We start from the raw sequence: 19,124 nt of genomic DNA on the forward strand, positions 1-19,124 counted from the left end.
TTTCCTCATACCATCTAGGGGAGTTTCTCCTTGCTACAGTCACCCCAGGCTTGCTCATCGTGGCTAATACACATAATTCACTTATTACTTTTTAAAAAATATATAATTATTATGTTCTCTATAGCTGGTTTAAGACAAATTTCCATTTTGAAAAGCACTATAGAATTAAACTTGGACTTTAACTTTCCAGAGGAGCTCTGAAGAGGGGAATTAAAGCTGCAAAACACAAATACAAACTGCAGCTTGAGGACAAATTTTACAACAATGATCTGGCGTATGTGGACAGGCATTCATGCCATCACAGACTACAAATTATGACTTACCACCACCCATGCCAGCAAGCTCACCTTTCCAGATAAACTGAACTTCTTCTATGCTCGCTTTTGATTATGAAAACACAAAATCACCTATCAAAGCTGATCTCCCATTTGAAGACCTATTCTTTCCACCAGTGACATGTGTGCCACCCTGAGCAGGGTGCAGAATAGCTGGTTGATGTCTTCACCAACATTTTCAACCTCTCCTTGGCCCAGGCCATTGTGCTCTAAAACAACCGCCATTGTGCCAATACCAAAACATGGTGCTGCAACGGCCCCCAACAAGTTCCACCCTGTTGCTCTCAAACCAATTATCACTAGATGTTTTGAAAGGTTGGTCCTCTTCCATCTGTAAATGTGTCTGTCCCCAACACTAGACCAATTTTAGTGCCTACAAATCCAACAAACCATTGCCTCAGCTCTCCACACTTCCCTTAATCATCTGGATAAAAAACAACACATATGTTCGGATGCTATTCATTGATTGCAGTTCTGCACTGTCTCAGATTAGAATGTCCTCCAAGGGTGTGCGGGTGAGGTCGGCTGCCGTCACGACTGCTCCAGCTACGCGGTCTCTTTTTTTTGTTTATTTAATATTTTTATTTACTTAGCTATCGTTCCATCCACACAAGATGGACATTATTAGATACGACAGAGTCACTCATATCTATTGGTGTACAATCCACTCACCTTTCGCTGTTTTTAAACCCGGACCCATGATGGCGAAGCGAGATCCTGATGAAGAACAAAGGATGCGACCCGTCCTGGCATCCTCGAGGGAGACGAGCCGGACGAGCAGGCTGAGGGCAGGCGCACAACGTGCTCCCTTACCTAGTCAGGACCAGATGGCATTACAGGTCAGGTTCTAAAAGCCTGCGCTGACCAGCTAGCACTGGTATTCACTGAGATATTCAACCTCTTACTGCAACAGTCTGTTGTCCCCTAATGCTTCAAACAGTCCACCATTTTTCCTGTCCCAAAGAAACCCTAGCCTGCCTGCCTCAACAACTACCGCCCTGTAGAAGTGGTCAGAGACTTTATCACTACCTAACTACCAGACACACTGGATCCTCTACAGTTCACGTACTGCCAGAACCGTTTTTCTGAGGACGCCATTACTCATCTTCTCCACACTACGATGAGCCACCTGGACTACAGAAAAGGGAATTATACAAAGATGCTGTTAGTGGACTACAGTTCAGCATTTACCACAATAATTCTCTCCACACTCATCTCTAAGTTGGAGGTCCTGAGACTCAGCCTGCTGCTGTGCCAATGGATCTGTAACTTCCTGACAGACAGACCACAAGCCGTACGTGCTGAAAAATGCACCTCATCCATCCTCACCCTCAGCACTGCAGCTCCCCAGGGTTGTGTTCTGAGCCCCCTGTTGTACTTACTGTACACATACGACTGTGTGGCCACTTCCAACTCCACCACCATCATCAAGTTTGCTGACGACACTGTTGTGGTGGGCCTGATTTCCAACAATGACGAGACGGCCTACCTACAGGAGGTTAAAAACCTGGAGATATGGTGCCAGGAGAACAACCTTCTCCTGAACGTCAGCAAGACTAAGGAGTTGATAGTGGACTTCAGCACAAAGCAGGAGCGGTCATACCAACCGCTAAACATCAACGGGACCCCAGTGGAGAGAGTGGACAGTTTCCGGTACCTAGGTGTTCACATCACACAGGACCTGTCTTGGTCCTGTCACACCAACACCTGGTGAAGGAGGCCCAGCAGCGTCTGTACCATCTGAGATGCATAAGGGACTTTAAACTACCCTCTCAGGTGCTAAAGACTTTTTACACTTGCACCATTGAAAGCGTTCTGACAGGTAGCATCACATTCTGGTTGGGGAACAGCACCATGCAGGACAGGCAAGCCCTTCAGAGGGTGGTGTGTTTAGCTGAACGTACCATCCACACCGAGCTCCCTAACCTGCAGGACATCTAGAGCACGTGGTGCAGGACCAGAGCCAGGAAGATTGTGAAGGACCTCAGCCATCCCAACAATGGACTCTTTTCTTTGTTGTGTTCAGGGAAATGCTTCCGCTCCCTGAAAGCGAACACAGAGAGAATAAGGAGGAGCTTCTTCCCACAGGAGTTTGAACCAGGAAACACCCAGGATCTAAAAACTGGTCTACTCTCTTCATCGCCACACTTTTCTGCAAATATTGCACTACAACACGTTAATTTCTGGACTGTCACTTTAACTGTGGACTTGCACAGCACAGTGCACTTTATACCACACCACACCGCACATGTTCACTTTAAGGACAATCACATCAACCACCTTATGTGATTACTGTTTACTGTAACGGCTCCTGTAGGTTTTCTTCTGATTGAAAGAATGACGCTTCAACTGATGTCGTAACGTTTAATATCTTCACATAACGTCATAACACCGTGAAAAACTGAAACAAATAAAATAACATTCAGATACATACATTGTTTTTACCACAGTTTAACCTGTTGTTTCCTACTGAACCAATATCAATACACATATATTATTACAAATTAACAGAGTAAATCTAACAACTAAATCACATACCGTGTGCGCTTTCCAATCAGAAATACAGGAGACATCAAAAGATATTTATAGAAGCATTCCTTTTAACACTTTAACACTTTTTTCCTATGGGATAGCTCTCAGCATGCGTGCATTTCTTTGTGGATCGGAAAACTAAAATGGCTATCTAGACCATGTGACAAATTCAACCAATAATAAACGTAATTCTCCTGACGATGTCACTATTACACAGTTTTATAACACACTTTTCAAATGAACATTTATACATAATTTGTAAACTAAATACATTTCCACAATTTAAATTACTGACATACTTAAAAACAATTACAACCTTTTCAAGACAGCTACACTGCCACCAAAATTACAAAGATTCTTCTGATCGTTCTGATCAAAATAAGTAAACCTGGTAATTTTCCTTTAAGATGTGACTACAATTACCATTTGATACTTTTGTGACAAGAATTATTAGAATTTTGCTTAACTTGATGTTTTGCTTGATTAATTCTTTTAAATGTTGAGTGATCTATTTCACATTATTCTGTCTTTGTTTAGGAATTGTTCTCAACTATTATAACCAATTTCTGAACTGGATGCTCGAGACGTTTTTTGTCACCTTTCTTTCCCAAATTGCTTTGACCCATTTGGAGTTAAACCTTTCGGACTAAACCGTCATCATCTTCACTTGCCTTAACGACTCTAGCAAGCTTCCATTTATTCCTGGGAATATTGTCCTCCTTGACAATTACTACATCTCCAACATGGACATTTCTTCTACTCGTGTGCCACTGTTGTCTGAGGCTTACGTTGGCCAAGTATTCTTTGCGCCATCTGCTCCAAAATTATTCTGACAAATGCTGTACTCTCCTCCATCTTTTCCTAGCATACAGATCTTTACAGACAAATTTACCAGGAGGAGGAAGAGGTACTAAGTTCTTCATTGTGAGCTGATGATTGGGCGTCAGAGGCTCAACACTCTTTGGATCATTTATTGTGTCGGTGGTGAGTGGTCGACTATTTACCACTGACATTGCCTCATAGAAAAATGTTGTTAATGAAGTGTCATCTAGTCTTCCTTTGGCTTGTGCCAGAACAGCATTCAGCACACTCCTAACTGTCCTTATTTGGCTTTCCCACACACCTCCCCTGTGGCTTGCTTCAGGAACATTCCTAAGGAAATCACATTGATTACTTGCAAGATAGGTAGAGATCCTCATTTGGTCCAGATCCTTCAAACCTTTCTCCAACTTATTCTTTGCCCCGACAAAATTCGTTCCCTGGTCCAATCTGATCTGTCGCTGTCAGGCTGCAGACGCGGAAGCCGATATAGTCCGATCATTGTCCTTTTATTTCAACAACCGTACAACACAAAAACACTCATAAGCCGTTGAAAACAACAAACAAAGACATCCGCTCGATACGCGTTGTCCGCTATGAGTTCGAATGTCCCAAGCATAATCCATAAAGCCTTCGGCAATGAGTAATCCAAGTCGGTAGTGGAATTTGCATATACAGCCGGCGGTCGAGCAGCCACGCGATTGTCCAGCTTGACAATATAACGACCGACAGCCTGTGACTCAAGAACGTGAGTTTATGTAGTCTGATCTTTCATGAGCCACAGCTGTCGGTAATCTTGGGAAGCAGCGTGACTGCTATCGAGGGGGGCGTGGCAGGGTGAATCTCTGACAGCTACAGACGGGGGCGTGGCAGGGTGAATCCCTGACAGCTACAGAGGGGGGCGTGGCAGGGTGAATCCCTGACAGTCGCACTGCTCCTCTTATCGCTATGAAACATCTTAAAGCATTCAGAAATGAATCGGTAGTGAGGTCTCCCAACATTTCTATATGTACAGCTCGGGAGCTTAAGCACGTAAACAACAGACCATACCTTTTGAATTCCTTGTGACCTTGCTTCGTATAGAAGGGACCGAAACAGTCTATTTCTTCGTATGAGAATGGGGGTGAAGGTTCCACTCTGTCAGCTGGAAGATCAGCCATGCGTTGTTCTTCAGCTGGTCTGCGCAGCTTTCTGCAAGTAACGCAATTGTTGATGTACTTGGCCACTACCTTGCTTGCACCCAAAATCCAGTATCCACCGGCTCTAAGTTTATTCAGTGTTTGACCTCAACCTTGATGTTGAGTTTACTTGTGACAATGGTCAATTATTAGTTGTGTGACAACACCTTCCTTAGGAAGAATTATTGGATGCTTCAACTCAAATGCTGCATTAGACTTTTTTAATCGTCCTCCAACCATGAGCAATTCATCCTGGATGATAGGATCAAGTTGGTATAACTTGTTATTCCTTGGTAGCTTAGCCGGAGTTTGACTGAGCCATTTGAATTCTTCAAAGGCTTCTCTTTGTGCTGCCTTAATGAGCACATGAGCTGCTTTCTCTCTCTCTTCTACACTTAAAAACATTAACCTATCTCTGCTCACCAATCTTTTGATTCTAGCGATGGTATTAAGTGCTGTCTTCTAATCTGAGAATCTTGACAGTCTTTCAAGAAAACTGTTCTTTATGCAGGCATCCGTTCTTAGGACCTTTACTTCAGGGTCACCTACAAGAAGTTTTGGAGATTTTTCATCAGTATTAATCTCTCGTTCGCATAAAAATTTAGGACCCATCAGCCAACTTGAGTCCATCAGATCTGCCACCTTGAGACCCCTAGACGCACAGTCTGCAGGATTCTGACTGGTTTCTACGTACAACCATTGTCTCGGATCTGTAGAGTTTCTTATCTTCTGGACCCGATTGGCTACAAAGATATGAAAGCGACGAGCCTCATTCTTAATATACCCTAGCACTACCTGGGGAATCGGTCCAGAAGAATTCCTGATTTACTTTCAAATCAAGCTCTTCTCTAAGAGCGTGACTTACTGCAGGAGATACCGTAGCTGCTGTCAGTTCAAGTCGGGGAATGCTAAAAACCTTTAAAGGGGCTACTCTAGCCTTACCCATGACTAGTGCACAGTGCACCTTTTCATCAGCAACAATCCTGATATATAAACATTGCCCATAACCATCACTGCTGGCATCTGAAAAATGATGCAGCTCTATTCTCTGGATTTTGCCCATATTTTCAGGAATGAAGCATCTTGCTATTTGAATCCTTTGGAGATTCTTCAAGTCATGTAGCCATGTATCCCACTTTGGTTTCAAATCAAACGGAAGAGGATCATCCCATTCTACTCCTCGTTTGCACATCTCTTGGAGCTTTCTTTTCCCAGTCAAGATATAAGGAGCGAGAAAACCTAATGGGTCATATTCACTCGCGACCACAAACAGAATTCCTCGACGAGTGGCTGGTCTTTCATTAAGGTCAACTTTGAACAAGAATGCATCAGTTTCTACATTCCACTTTACTCCCAGAACACTCTGCATGGGAAGTTTATTGTAGTTCAGATCTACATCCTTCACTAGACGAGCACATTCACTCTCCGGAATTGTACTCAAGACTTCTCTGCTATTGGACACAAACTTGTGTAAACGCAGTTTTCCTTTTGCTAAGACCTCTTGTGCTTCATTAACCAACTTCTTGGCCTTCTCAATGGAATCAATGCTGACAAGTCCGTCATCCACATAGACATTTTTCAGAATGAAGTTTGCTGCTAGTGAGTAGTCCTTTCCATATTTGTGGGCAAGATATTTCATGCCATAGTTGGCGCAACCTGGAGAGGATTCCGCTCCAAAAATATGTACTCGCATGCAATATTCCTTTGGTTACCTTTCAATGTTCCCATTTTCCCACCATAGAAATCTCAGGTAATCACGATCCTCTGGACTAACGTGAAAACGTGGAACATTTTGTCTACATCGCAAACAATTGCAATCTGATGCTCACGAAATCTACACAACACTCAGAGCATTCATCAAGTCTGGTCCAGTGAGTAAGTGGTTATTTAGAGATGTGCCTTTTAAATTTGGCTGAGCAGTCAAATACCACTCTTATTTTTTCCGGCTTCCTGGGATGGTACACCCCATGGTGTGAAATGTACCATGTATTGCCTTCTTTTGATGTGATTTTTGCTTCTTCGGCATCACCATCTCTAAAAACACAGTCCATTACGTAGTCCTCTCTGTACTTGGAATTTCTCTCAAACTTCCGTTTCAAGTACTTCAAATGAGCTATGGCTAGTTGCTTATTGTTCGGTAATTGAGGCCGTTCTCTAAAAGGTAGAGGCATTTCCAAATGCCCTTCTTTGTTGTGTTGGGTTTTTTCATTTAGTTACTGAAGAAACTAAATGTCCTCTTGAGATATTGCATTGTCCTTACAGTCTGTATCTCGAAAGTCTGCTGCCAATGTTCTGATTACTAATGCGGGTGTGATAACTGGGACTTCCTTTAAAGAAATGCGATAACAGAATCCTGATACATTCCTAGAGCAAGTGTTGGGTGTTATGGATCCTACTACACTCCAGCCTAAGTCTGTTTTGACTGCATATGGTTCGTGATTCTTTCTTGATATCACTTGAATTGGTTTCAAATCCCTTAGACAATCATAGCCAATTAGAAGCCCTACAGGACAATCTAATAGATCTGGTATCTTATCAGCAACACTGGATAAGTGGGACCAACTCTAAACCTTCTTGCGAGTAGGAATGCTATCTTGATCCAAGGGAATGTACTCTCGAGTATATGCAGATGGTAACTCAATGTAATCTTGCAAATTGTAACCCCTTACTCTTAGTCCAGTTGCTCTGTGACAATGCTCTGTTAGTCATTGTAGACAGCTTTAATTTCACAGGTTCAGTGTTTGCTTGAATTTTGTCACAGATGTCCTGATCAATAAATGTATTACTGCTCTGTGTATCCAGTAATGCATAGACTAGAGTTTGTGGGCTATCCTTTGTCACACAAAAGAGCCATATCAGAGCACAATCATTGAGGTGCGAGTACAGTTGTCCATTCCCACACTGCACAAACTAGTGGAAGCTCTTTCATCAGGTAAAGCATCTGGCTTTCCTCCCAGAGCGGAGAGGTGTGACTCTGTCTGCAGATGTTACAAGTAGCTCTCTTTCTACAGTTTTTAGAGATCTGACCGACTCTTAGACAACCAAAACACATCTTGTTGTAGATGATGAACCCTTTTTTTTCTTCAAGAGGCATTGCTGCAAACTTTTCACATTTGTATATAAATTGATTTTGCTGACAACAAACACATTCTATTTGTTTCTTATCCTGAGTGCCCGAAGAGCTGGGTTGAGAGCCATTCTCCTTTTCCCCTGGACTCAGACTTTTTGCAATGGGTTTAACATTTTGTGCCAGAGTGCTGGCTTTGAGACATTTCTGCTCTTTCCCAGGTTTTTCCTCCGCCTGTTTCAAAGCATGTAGAGAGGAAACAGGATTACATGCGATACGTGCCTCCTCTGCTACAAAGTCTGAAAACTCAGTGAAACTTGGATATGGCTTCCCTTTTTCTAATACTTTAGTGACATACCTATTCCAACGAGTTGTTATCCAATCAGGAAGCTTCTGCAGCAATTTCAGATTTTCCTCACAATCATCCAAAACTCCTAGACCTTGTACATGAGGCATTGCATTTTTGCAAGAGATGAGAAAATCACCAAACTCTCTTAACTTCAGTGACTCTCTAGGTTAATTTTTTTGCCAGTTACTCAGCTTTGCCCTAAATGCTCTTTGGATTACAAAAGGGTGTCCATAGCGCTTGTTCAGGGCATCCCAAGCTTGTGTGTATGCCTCCTCGTCACTCCTATAAACGGTTCCCTCTAGTACACTAAGTGCATATCCACGTATGTACCTTTTCAGATAGAACAATCTATGTGCTGGAGTTGTGCAATTGGTTTTAATCAAAGCTTTAAAGCACGTGCGCCATTCAGTAAATTCGAGTGGATCACCATTAAATGTAAATGGTTCTGGAGCTGGAAGTTTAGTCATCGCCAGGGATTCCTTAAGTGCCTTTAATAACAAGACCTCATCTACTTACGTCCCTAGATTATTTTCCGAGCAAAGTTGAGCTAAAGAATTTTCAGAAACCCTGCAGCATGAAGAGTTGTTGTGTTGCAGTGGATGCTGACATGGAGGCAAACTGCTTCTCATTTTAGTATCTCCTATTTCGGCATTCGATTTAGATTCCTCTTCTGCATACACATTGTATTCAGCTTCCATAACTTCAAGATCCCTTTGATCCTCCAGCATCTTTAGCCTCTCTTGTTGGTCTAGCACCTCTTTTCTTTGAGCTAAAATGTCTCTTTCTCTCTTTAGTTCAGCACGTTTGGCAGCTAGGCGTGCCGCTGCTTCTGCTCTTTTTCCGGACATATAACTACTCTGCTGACTATCTCTTTCAGCTCGTGACACAGTTGATCCATAAATTGACCTAGCCTCATCTCCTTGCAATAATTGGCATAGTGATTCTTTTACGCCTTTCCCATCAAACTCCTTAATGCCAACTTCTGTGCAGCGTCCCTTTAGTAATGCAGTTATGTCACTCGTAACTGAAGTGCAACTGTCCATTCTTCTTCTTACATCTTGAGATGAAACGTTCAGTGAACGAATACTCTCATATAATTGTTTGAACTCTGCTTCCCGTTTTTCAGCAGTCACGATCATATCATCTAACTCAGTTTTTAGAGCACTCTTCCTTGAGTTTAGATCTGATAAACTGAGCTTCAGCTTTGAAGTTTGCGTAAGTGAACATGAACTTCCGTTCTCATTTTACGATCTCCTCACGTCTCAACTCCAGCATTTTTTCTGTTGGACGCTTTTCTCTTTCTGATCGCCTAACTTCTTGCTTAACTTGTGATGATTCTTGGAGTCTTGTCTTATGAACTTCCAGATCCACATTAATATCAGCTATGCGTCTTTCCCAATTCTGCCTCTGAGGCATCGATTTCAGCTTCTAATTTCCCCTCTAATTGTGCCTTTTCATCTTCAAGAGCTTGCATTACTTGGTCTAAGATATTGTCTGATCTATTTTGATCCATGTTGGTAACTTACTTTAAATCACACAATTATTCAACTTTAATCACTGATAGCAAGCTGTGAGTACCACATGAAAATGGCAAGTTACACACTTTTATCAACTCAAAACAAATTATCAAATGCAAATATTTGTTTCACCCATATTTTTCCAGTGGAAGATTTAAGGTCCCTAACTTCCCTTGAAAGTAATCTTCGATCCAGTCCTGAAACAAGACGGAGAGTGGTAGGTAACCGTAAAAGTTATGCACTGTTGTCTGCTGTTATCACTTACAAACCTGGTTCTAATTCCTGTTGTATTGTGTGATCAACGCCATACAATCTAACAGAAAAAATACTTAGAATTTATCAGTTGAATCACAAGTGTTCAAACACTAAAGCATGTTTTAACATTTCAGGTAATTGAACTTGGATTGCTTGGTGGGGTGGATGCTAAGGACACAATTTGGCGTATAATGAAACAGACAATAAAAAATGACTTTGCAAAAACGATAAACTGGAAAGGCGCAAATGGAAAAACACCATTCCAAGGTCTTGAACTGAAAAACGTTGTGATTGGTAAGTGGTTTTATGATATGTCGTCTTGCAGCTTTTGTGTTTTCATGACTTTCACATGGAGGAATGTTAAGAATCTTTGTGTCATGTAATCTAAATACATAAAACATAGGGGCAGAAAGCAATAATGTAAATGTATTTAACCGTGTGTCTGTATGCTTCTATTTTAGAGGCTGTGAGACGAAACCCTGCATGCTCTCAGACAACAGAGCTAGAAGTCAAAAAGGTTATTAGGCGGTGGTTTTATCTGGCTGGTGATCGGAAGGGTGGCAGGAAAAAAAGAACACCATTGCAAAGATTGTAATCAAACCATTGCCTTACCCCTTTTCTGTTTACAACCAGCTTTTGTTTGCCTAATTGTTAGTATCCTTTTATGTTGTTGCTTTTATTCACTTACTTGATTTGCACATGTATATTTCATTTGTATTTAATTTGTCTCTTAAAAACAGCATAACCATTTATGCACAACATTTTACTTGTTTTAAATTGCACTATTGGTTGGTTTAAATTTGGTCTTAAAATTATTTTTATTGTGACTTCGTTTCTTTAATGTTTATTCATTTACTTTATGTAGATTTCATTCATTTAATTTGTCTCTTACAACCAGCATAACTTCATTTTTGCACAACATTTACATTTTGTTTTAAATTGCACTATTGCTTGGTTGGTTTAAATTTTGTCTTATTTTTATTGTGACTTTGTTGCTTTACGTTTATTCATTTACTTTATTTGCACATTTGTAGATTTACTTTATTTCATTTGTCTTCAACAAATGAATGCTGGTTGTAGGTTTATTTTACTTCATTTATGCACAACTTTTACATTAGTTTTAAATTGCACTACTGGTTTTGTTTGTTTGTTTGTGTGACTATTTGGCTTTGCTTAATTCTATTTGTGGCTGTTGTTTTAAGTCTTATTCATATTTACTTTACACTTTGTACATTTATTTATTTTTTAACCAGCATTCATTTGGGTTATTTTACACCATTTATGCACAAGTTAATTTTGTTTCAAATTTGCACTATTGTTTTCTTTAGTTTTAATTTTGTTTTCACACTTCTTTTGTCATTTTTCATATTTGCCTTTCACGGTATTAAAATGTTTTTGGTCATAACTAGCTTTTGTTTGGTTTCTTTTAATTTATGCACAACACTTTTAAATTTGTTTTTAATTGCACTATTGGTTTAATTTTGTTTATAATGTAGTTTTTCTTTGCTGTGTGTTATTCTTGTATTTTGATTTGATTGCTTTGGTATAATTTTTTATTACCATGTTTTTTTTAAAACAACAATTACAATAAACACGTTAATTTGCAATTGTGTGGTTGTGCTTTTTGAATATACACATTTTACATAGTTAAATCATTTTGGTACAGTTATGGCTTTTTTTTTGGTGGGCTTCTGGATAAGTTGTGGGTGGGTTCTGGGGTAAATATGGTTAATTTGGGCCTTTTATGGTAGACATCTGGGGCTTCTGGATAAATTGTGGGTGGGTTCTGGGGTAAATCTGGTCAATTTGGAAATTCTGGCTTTGTAGCAGGACAGCTGTGTCTGATTTCTGGAGGTGTGAATGGGTTGTGGCTGAGTTATGGTCTGCTTTTGGCTAAAGTCTGGATTACTTCAGGCAAGCAGCTTTAGAGCCAATTAAGGACCGTAAGCCGTGGTGGTATGTGAGCCAAAAGAACAGCCTGAACTCAGCCCTTTCTGGCCCAGAAAAAATTTGCTATTTGGGATTTGCATACACAGTAACATAAACCTAGAAATGAAATTTCAAGCTGAAAAGATACAGTCTGACCTGTGAATCCAAGGGTAGCAACCGAATTGTCCAAGCTTTACAACTTTGCCCCCGTCTTCACTGCAGCAATATCTTCTTACGTTGCTCTTATCATTGCTTCCGCCATAAACAAAATACAGTCTCACGAAATGAAGCCAATCCGAAATCAACGAAGTCGGTTGCTCCCTTGAAAGGCGACGTCTTCTCTTCCACCACTGGCTGCAGTTTTCCACCAGGTCGATTAGATGTTCTGTACATCGAGGGCTGACAATGATCTTTTCTTTTTCTCGATTAATTCTGGCCAGGGGTGCAAATATACATTTTTCACTGTAACGGCTCCTATAGGTTTTCTTCTGATTGAAAGAATGACGCTTCAACTGATGTCGTAACGTTTAATATCTTCACATAACGTCATAACACCGTGAAAAACTAAAACAAATAAAATAACATTTAGATACATACATTGTGTCGGTTTTTACCACAGTTTAACCTGTTGTTTCCTACTGAAACAATATCAATACACATATTATTACAAATTAACAGATTAAATCTAACAATTAAATCACATACCGTGTGCGCTTTCCAATCAGAAAAACAGGAGACATCAAAAGATATTTATATAAGCATTTCTTTTAACACTTTAACACTTTTTTTCTATAGGATAGCTCTCATCATGCGTGCATTTCTTTGTGGATCGGAAAACTAAAATGGCTATCTAGACCATGTGACAAATTCAACCAATAATGAACGTAATTCTCCTGAAGGTGTCACTATTACACAGTTTTATAACACACTTTTCAAATGAACATTTATACATCATTTGTAAACTAAATACATTTCCACAATTTAAATTACTGACCCACTTAAAAACAATTACAACCTTTTCAAGACAGCTACACATACCTTGTATATACACTTTCCCTCATATATATCTTTATATATATCATATTTTACATAGTCTTTAATCTTTATTTATCTGCCTTCTTTTTCCTTGTTTTATTTTTCTCCCTATTCTATTCCCTCATTTTGACATTCGACCTCCGGGAGTGTTTAAAGGCTCTGGCATGGAGAAGCTGTTCCTGGATCTGTGTTGATCACAGATGTTGAGCATAGTAGCTCCTACTTTTATACCAAAGACTGTAGAAAGAACATTTACTTATAATCTTATACTCCTGTACTCATGCTAGTTCTCACTCTCCAGTCTTCTGTATTGTTGAAAGATTTATGTTCAAACTCTTGATGTCACCCAAATGAGGATGGGTTTCCCTTCTGAGTCTGGTTTCTCTCAAGGTTTCTTCCTCATAACATCTAAGGGAGTTTTCCCTTGCCACAGTCGCCATGGCTACGCATCAGGGATAAATGCACACCATTCACCTTGACTGTTGATTTCTGTAAAGCTGCTTTGAGACAATGTCTGTTGTGAAAAGCGCTATAGAAATAAACTTGACTTGACTTGACTTGACTTGACCTCATGTCGGACAGTCCTATAAAGCATTTCACTGCATGGCATACTCTGCATGTATGTGTATGTGACAAATAACATTTTATTTGATTTAAAACATGATCAGAGGCCTCTCACCCCAGCCATGGACTGTGTACCATCTGGAAGACAGTATAGGAGCCTTCACTGTCGCACCAGCTGACTCAGGAACAGTTTATTTTCCTCAGCTGTCAGCCTTTTGAACTCTATAAATAAACACTGATCTCTACATCCAACTCAGTCAATTTGACTTTACTCATAAAAACTGCACTATACCAACTTGTCTTCATACTGTAAACTTACGTTGTTTTTTCCATGATGCCTCTTTCTGTTATTGCCGCTTACTGTTACTGCCTACTGCTGCACATTCTTTAACTGTGACACTTTGCACAAATTACAAAATTTTGCCTAATGTCACTGCACTGCTATGGTCGCTTTTAAACAATAAGATTTTGTGTTTATCTTCAAATTATGCACCTTATACCATATTATTGTAATATATATTGCACCTTTGCACACCCTTAATACATTGATTGTATATTTATATATTTATATTAGATTTATTTATATACATTGCTTTTTGCAAATCTGGTTAGATGCTAACTGCATTTCACTGGCCCTATACTTGTTCCCTGCACAATGACAATAAAGTTCAATCAAATCTAATACAATCTAATCTAATATAATATAATAAATATAATATAATATAATATAATATAATATAATATAATATAATATAATATAATATAATATAATATAATATAATATGATATAATACATTTTAACAAAGCAATGACTTTTGGAATATCCACACAGAACCAGAAATACCCACCAGTTTATTGTTCACTCAACACAGGTTTTTCATCTTCATTAACTTTAATCTCTTTCTCTTTTTTTTCAAGACTACAACTAGTGGCCACAATATATTCCCCTCTTTGTATAGAAGAAATGTTAAACCACAAATAATAGTAACATTCAACAACATTAATAACATTATATAACTACATAAATATTGTTTCCTTCATCCATATCAGACGTTTCTTCATCCTAACACTCCCTGGGAATGTATTTGGATCTGTTAGAGAGTTATCAAATGAATAGTCTCTAGGTTACGTACTGTATGTAACCCTAGTTCCCTGAGGGAATGAGATGCTGCGTCGCAATGCTTTGGGATCGTTTCACATTGTCCACGCCCCGAATCATGTGTGTAATCTGTCCAATGGAAGGCGTGACCAGGGAGATATAAAAAGCACATGGGGTGTGGCAAATGAGATGCAGCATCTCATTCCCTCAGGGAACTAGGGTTACATACGTAACCTAGACACTTTCCCTTTCAGGAACTCAAGCTGCATTTGCAACCTTTCGGGTACAAAAGTCCGATACCATCAGACTGACCAGTGCCTGACTAGTGTGTATGAGCACAGCTATGTCAAAGGACACAGAAGCCAGGAGTGGCAGAGAGGTCAAGGTTACAGAACCTGACAAAGGTCAGCAGGGTGGACCAGCCTGTTGGTGGTTCCAACTTCCTCCAAGGATCCATCCTATGGACGTAAGTGTCCAGTGCTCACACTGAACACAGCCGGTTCAGCTTCTCCCGGTCTCTGGCCTGAAATAGAGGATGATAGAATGTCTGGAGCCTAACAGATCATGGGACGACCGAGAGAACCTGGGGGAGGTAACCCACAAAAAAGAGGGGGCCACAGAGAGGTCCTGCAAATCACCTACTCTCCTCAGAGAGCAAATAGCCAAGTAGGTTTTTCTTATTTAGGAAAAATAAAGTGTCCCAAACTGATGTATGTATGTATGTATGTATGTATGTATGTATGTATGTATGTATAATATTGTCAGGGGAGTGACCACGTAGAGGAAGCGGAAGTAACTCAGTCATACTTTTATTAGGTCTTCAGCACACAAACACAAGACTAGAAATAGATACGCACCGTGAAGCGTGATGAGTCCTGAACGTGGGTATATTCCGTAAAGTAAGTATAATCTGAAAGGAAAGTAAACTCCACCAGGAAACTATAATCCGAAAGAAAAGTAAACTCCACTGGAACGGAAGAAGGAAGCAGGAACCAGCGGGGAATGCTGGCAGTCAGGACCCAGGTAGATCACCATAACCAACTAGTAGGTCCGACACGAGTGTGATGGGAATGGAGGCTTATCTCAGGAATCAGTAACGAGAGACACCTGCGTCTCGTTAATGCAGAGAGCGGCAGAACGAAGCAGCGTGACAGCTACCGAGGGGAGCGTGGCAGGTGGATCCCTGATAGATATATGCATATGTTGTATGTATTTCTCCCTGTTTATATCAACATAGTATATAATCTTACAAACCCGATTCTACAAAAGTTGGGACACTGTACAAATTGTTAATAAAAAAGTTACGCAATAATGTACAAATCTCATAAACGTATATTTTATTCACAATAAGATATATAGATAACAAATATTGGCTCATTTTGGATTTAATGAGAGCAACACATTTCAAATTTGAGACAATCTGGAGCAATCTCTGTGCGTAAGGGTCAAGGCCGGAAAACCATCCTGGATGCCCGTGATCTTTGGGCCCTTAGATGGCAATGCATCACATACAGAAATACTACTGTAATGGAAATCACAACATGAGCTCAGGAATACTCCCAGAAAACATTGTCGGTGAACACAATCCACCGTGCCATTCGCCGCTGGCGGCTAAAACTCTATAGGTCGAAAAAAAACCCATATCTAAACATGATCCAGAAGCGCAGGCGTTTTCTTTGGGCCAAAGCTCATTTAAAATGGACTGTGGCAAAGTGGAAAACTGTTCTGTGGTCAGACGAATCAAAATTTGAAGTTCTTTTTGGAAAACTGGGATGCCATGTCATCTGAACTAAAGAGGAGAAGGACAAAGAAGACCTAAGACATTTGAGCAACTAGAAGCCTGTATTAGACAACATTCCTATTCCTAAACTTGAGCATCTTGTCTCCTCAGTCCCCAGACGTTTGCAGACTGTAATAAAAAGAAGAGGGGATGCCACACAGTGGTAAACATAGCCTTGTCCCAACTTTTTTGAGATGTGTTGATGCCATGAAATTTAAAATCAACTTATTTTTCCTTAAGTCAAGTCAAAAGGCTTTTATTGTCATTTCTACTATACACAGTGGTACACAGTACACAGTAAAAATGAGACAACGTTCCTCCGGAACCCTGGTGCTACACTAAACAACAGCAAACAAAACAACATGGAGCTACAACACAAGCTACATAAAGTGCATCGAGTGCAACCTAGTGCAAACAGTGCAGAAAGACAGTGCAGACAGATGACACAAGACAAGACAGAAAACCCAATATAGCGCCGACCAGTAAACCTACTGTATACTTGATTATACAGTACTGTACAAGAAGACTGTAGACACTATACAAACTAAAAACTATACCCCTGAAGTGAGTATAAACAGAACAATGTAGTGCAAAAATGCAGCAGCAGTCAAAGGTGCAAAGAACAGCATGTAAACAGTATAATACAATTATAATGATAAATGTGCAAGAAACAGAATGTAAACAGTATAATACAGTGAAAAATTATAAATGTGCAAAAAAACAGCAGTTAAGAGTGTGGTACAGTCGAGAATAATAAATAATAAATAAATGAATGGTGGTGGAATGGATTGAGATGAAAAAAATTATTATTTTTTTTTTTACAGTTCGGTAACACACATTTGAGTGAGTGTGTGTGTGTGTGTGTGTGTGTGTGTGTGTGTGTGTGTGTGTGTGTGTGTGTGTGAGTTCTGTTTAATTTCTGTGTGTTGAGAAGCCTGATGGCTTGTGGAAAGAAACTGTTGCATAGTCTTGTTGTGACGGCCCGAATGCTTCGAGACCATTTTCCTGATGGCAGAAGGGTTAAAAGTGTGTGTGACGGGTGTGTGTGATCGTCCACAATGCTGTGTGCTTTGCGGATGCAGCGTGTAATGTAAATGTCCATGATAGAGGGGAGAGAGACTCCGATGATCTTCTCAGCTGTCATCACTATCCTCTGTAGGGTCTTGCGATCCGAGACGGTGCAGTTCCCAAACCAGGCAGTGATGCAGCTGCTCAGGATGCTCTGAATGGTCCCTCTGTAGAACATGGTCAGGATGGGGGGAGGGAGGTGGGTTTTCCTCAGCCTTCTCAGGAAGTAGAGACGCTGCTGGGCTTTCTTTGTGATGGAGCTGGTGTTGAGTGACCAGGTGAGGTTGTCTGCCAGATGAACACCAAGGAATTTGGTGCTCTTGACAATCTCCACTGAGGATCCATCAATAATCAGTGGAGATTGGTTACTCTGTGCTCTCCTGAAGTCCACAACCATCTCTTTGGTTTTGTCAACGTTCAGAGACAGGTTGTTTGCTCCACACCAGGCAGTTAACCGTTGCACCTCCTCTCTATATGCTGACTTGTCGTTCTTGCTGATAAGACCCACCACGGTCGTGTCATCAGCAAACTTGATGATGTGGTTCGAGCTGTGCATTGCTACACAGTTGTGAGTCAGCACAAGTGAACAGCAGTGGGCTGAGCACACAGCCCTGGGGGGCCCCAGTGCTCAGTGTGGTGGTGCTGGAGATGCTGTTCCCGATCCGGACTGACTGAGATCTCCCAGTCAGGAAGTCCAGGATCCAGTTACAGAGGGAGGTGTTCAGGCACAGAAGGTTCAACTTCTCGATCAGGTGCTGAGGAATGATGGTGTTGAATGCTGAGCTGAAGTCAATGAACAGCATTCGTACATATGAGTCCTTGTTATCCAGGTGGGTGAGGGCCAGATGGAGGGTTGTGGAGATAGCATCGTCCGTGGAACGGTTTGGACGATACGCAAACTGCATGGGGTCCAGGAAGGGTAGAAGCTGTGTCTTAATGTGCCTCATGACGAGCCTCTCGAATCACTTCATCACGATGGGTGTGAGCGCGATGGGACGATAGTCATTGAGGCAGGAGACAGTAGATTTCTTCGTCACGGGAACAATGGTCATTGTCTTGAGGCACGTGGGAACAACGTTGCTGCTCAGGGAGATGTTAAAGATGTCAGTAAAGACATCTGCTAGCTGTTCTGCACATTCCCTGAGCACTCTGCCAGGAATGTTGTCAGGTCCAGCAGACTTCCGTGGGTTAACTCTGCATAGAGTTTTCCTCACTTCAGCTGTGGTTAGACAGAGCACCTGGTCAGTGGGAGGAGGGGTGGTCTTCCTCGCCTTCACGTTGTTCTGTACCTAAAACCGGGCGTAGAAGTCGTTCAGCACATTCGGGAGGGAGGGGTCACGGTCACAAGCAGGTGATGTGGTCTTGTAATTCGTGATCGGCTGGATGCCCTGCCACATGTGCCGGGTGTCTCCGCTGTCTTGGAAGTGGTTGTGGATTTTCTTTGCGTGTGCACGCTTCGCCTCTCTGATGGCACGGGACAGTTTGGCACTTGCTGTTTTTAAGGCCGCCTTGTCCCCTGATCTGAAGGCAGAGTCTCTTTGTTTCAGCAGCGCACGCACATTTGCAGTCATCCACGGTTTCTGGTTGGAGCGTGTAG

At 41.0% G+C, this 19,124-nt stretch overlaps 1 long non-coding RNA gene across 1 annotated transcript; it reads left to right on the top strand.

The window, feature by feature from the left end:
• Positions 1 to 9,934: 9,934 nt before the first annotated feature.
• On the top strand, positions 9,935 to 10,795 carry LOC310733259. The gene is made up of 3 exons (XR_014535679.1): positions 9,935 to 10,014; positions 10,187 to 10,346; positions 10,514 to 10,795. It is a non-coding gene; the product is annotated as an uncharacterized lncRNA (long non-coding RNA).
• Positions 10,796 to 19,124: the final 8,329 nt, after the last annotated feature.

Source organism: Silurus aristotelis (genome assembly GCF_946808225.1).
Source record: "Silurus aristotelis genome assembly, chromosome: 11".
Taxonomy (NCBI): Eukaryota; Metazoa; Chordata; class Actinopteri; order Siluriformes; family Siluridae; genus Silurus; species Silurus aristotelis.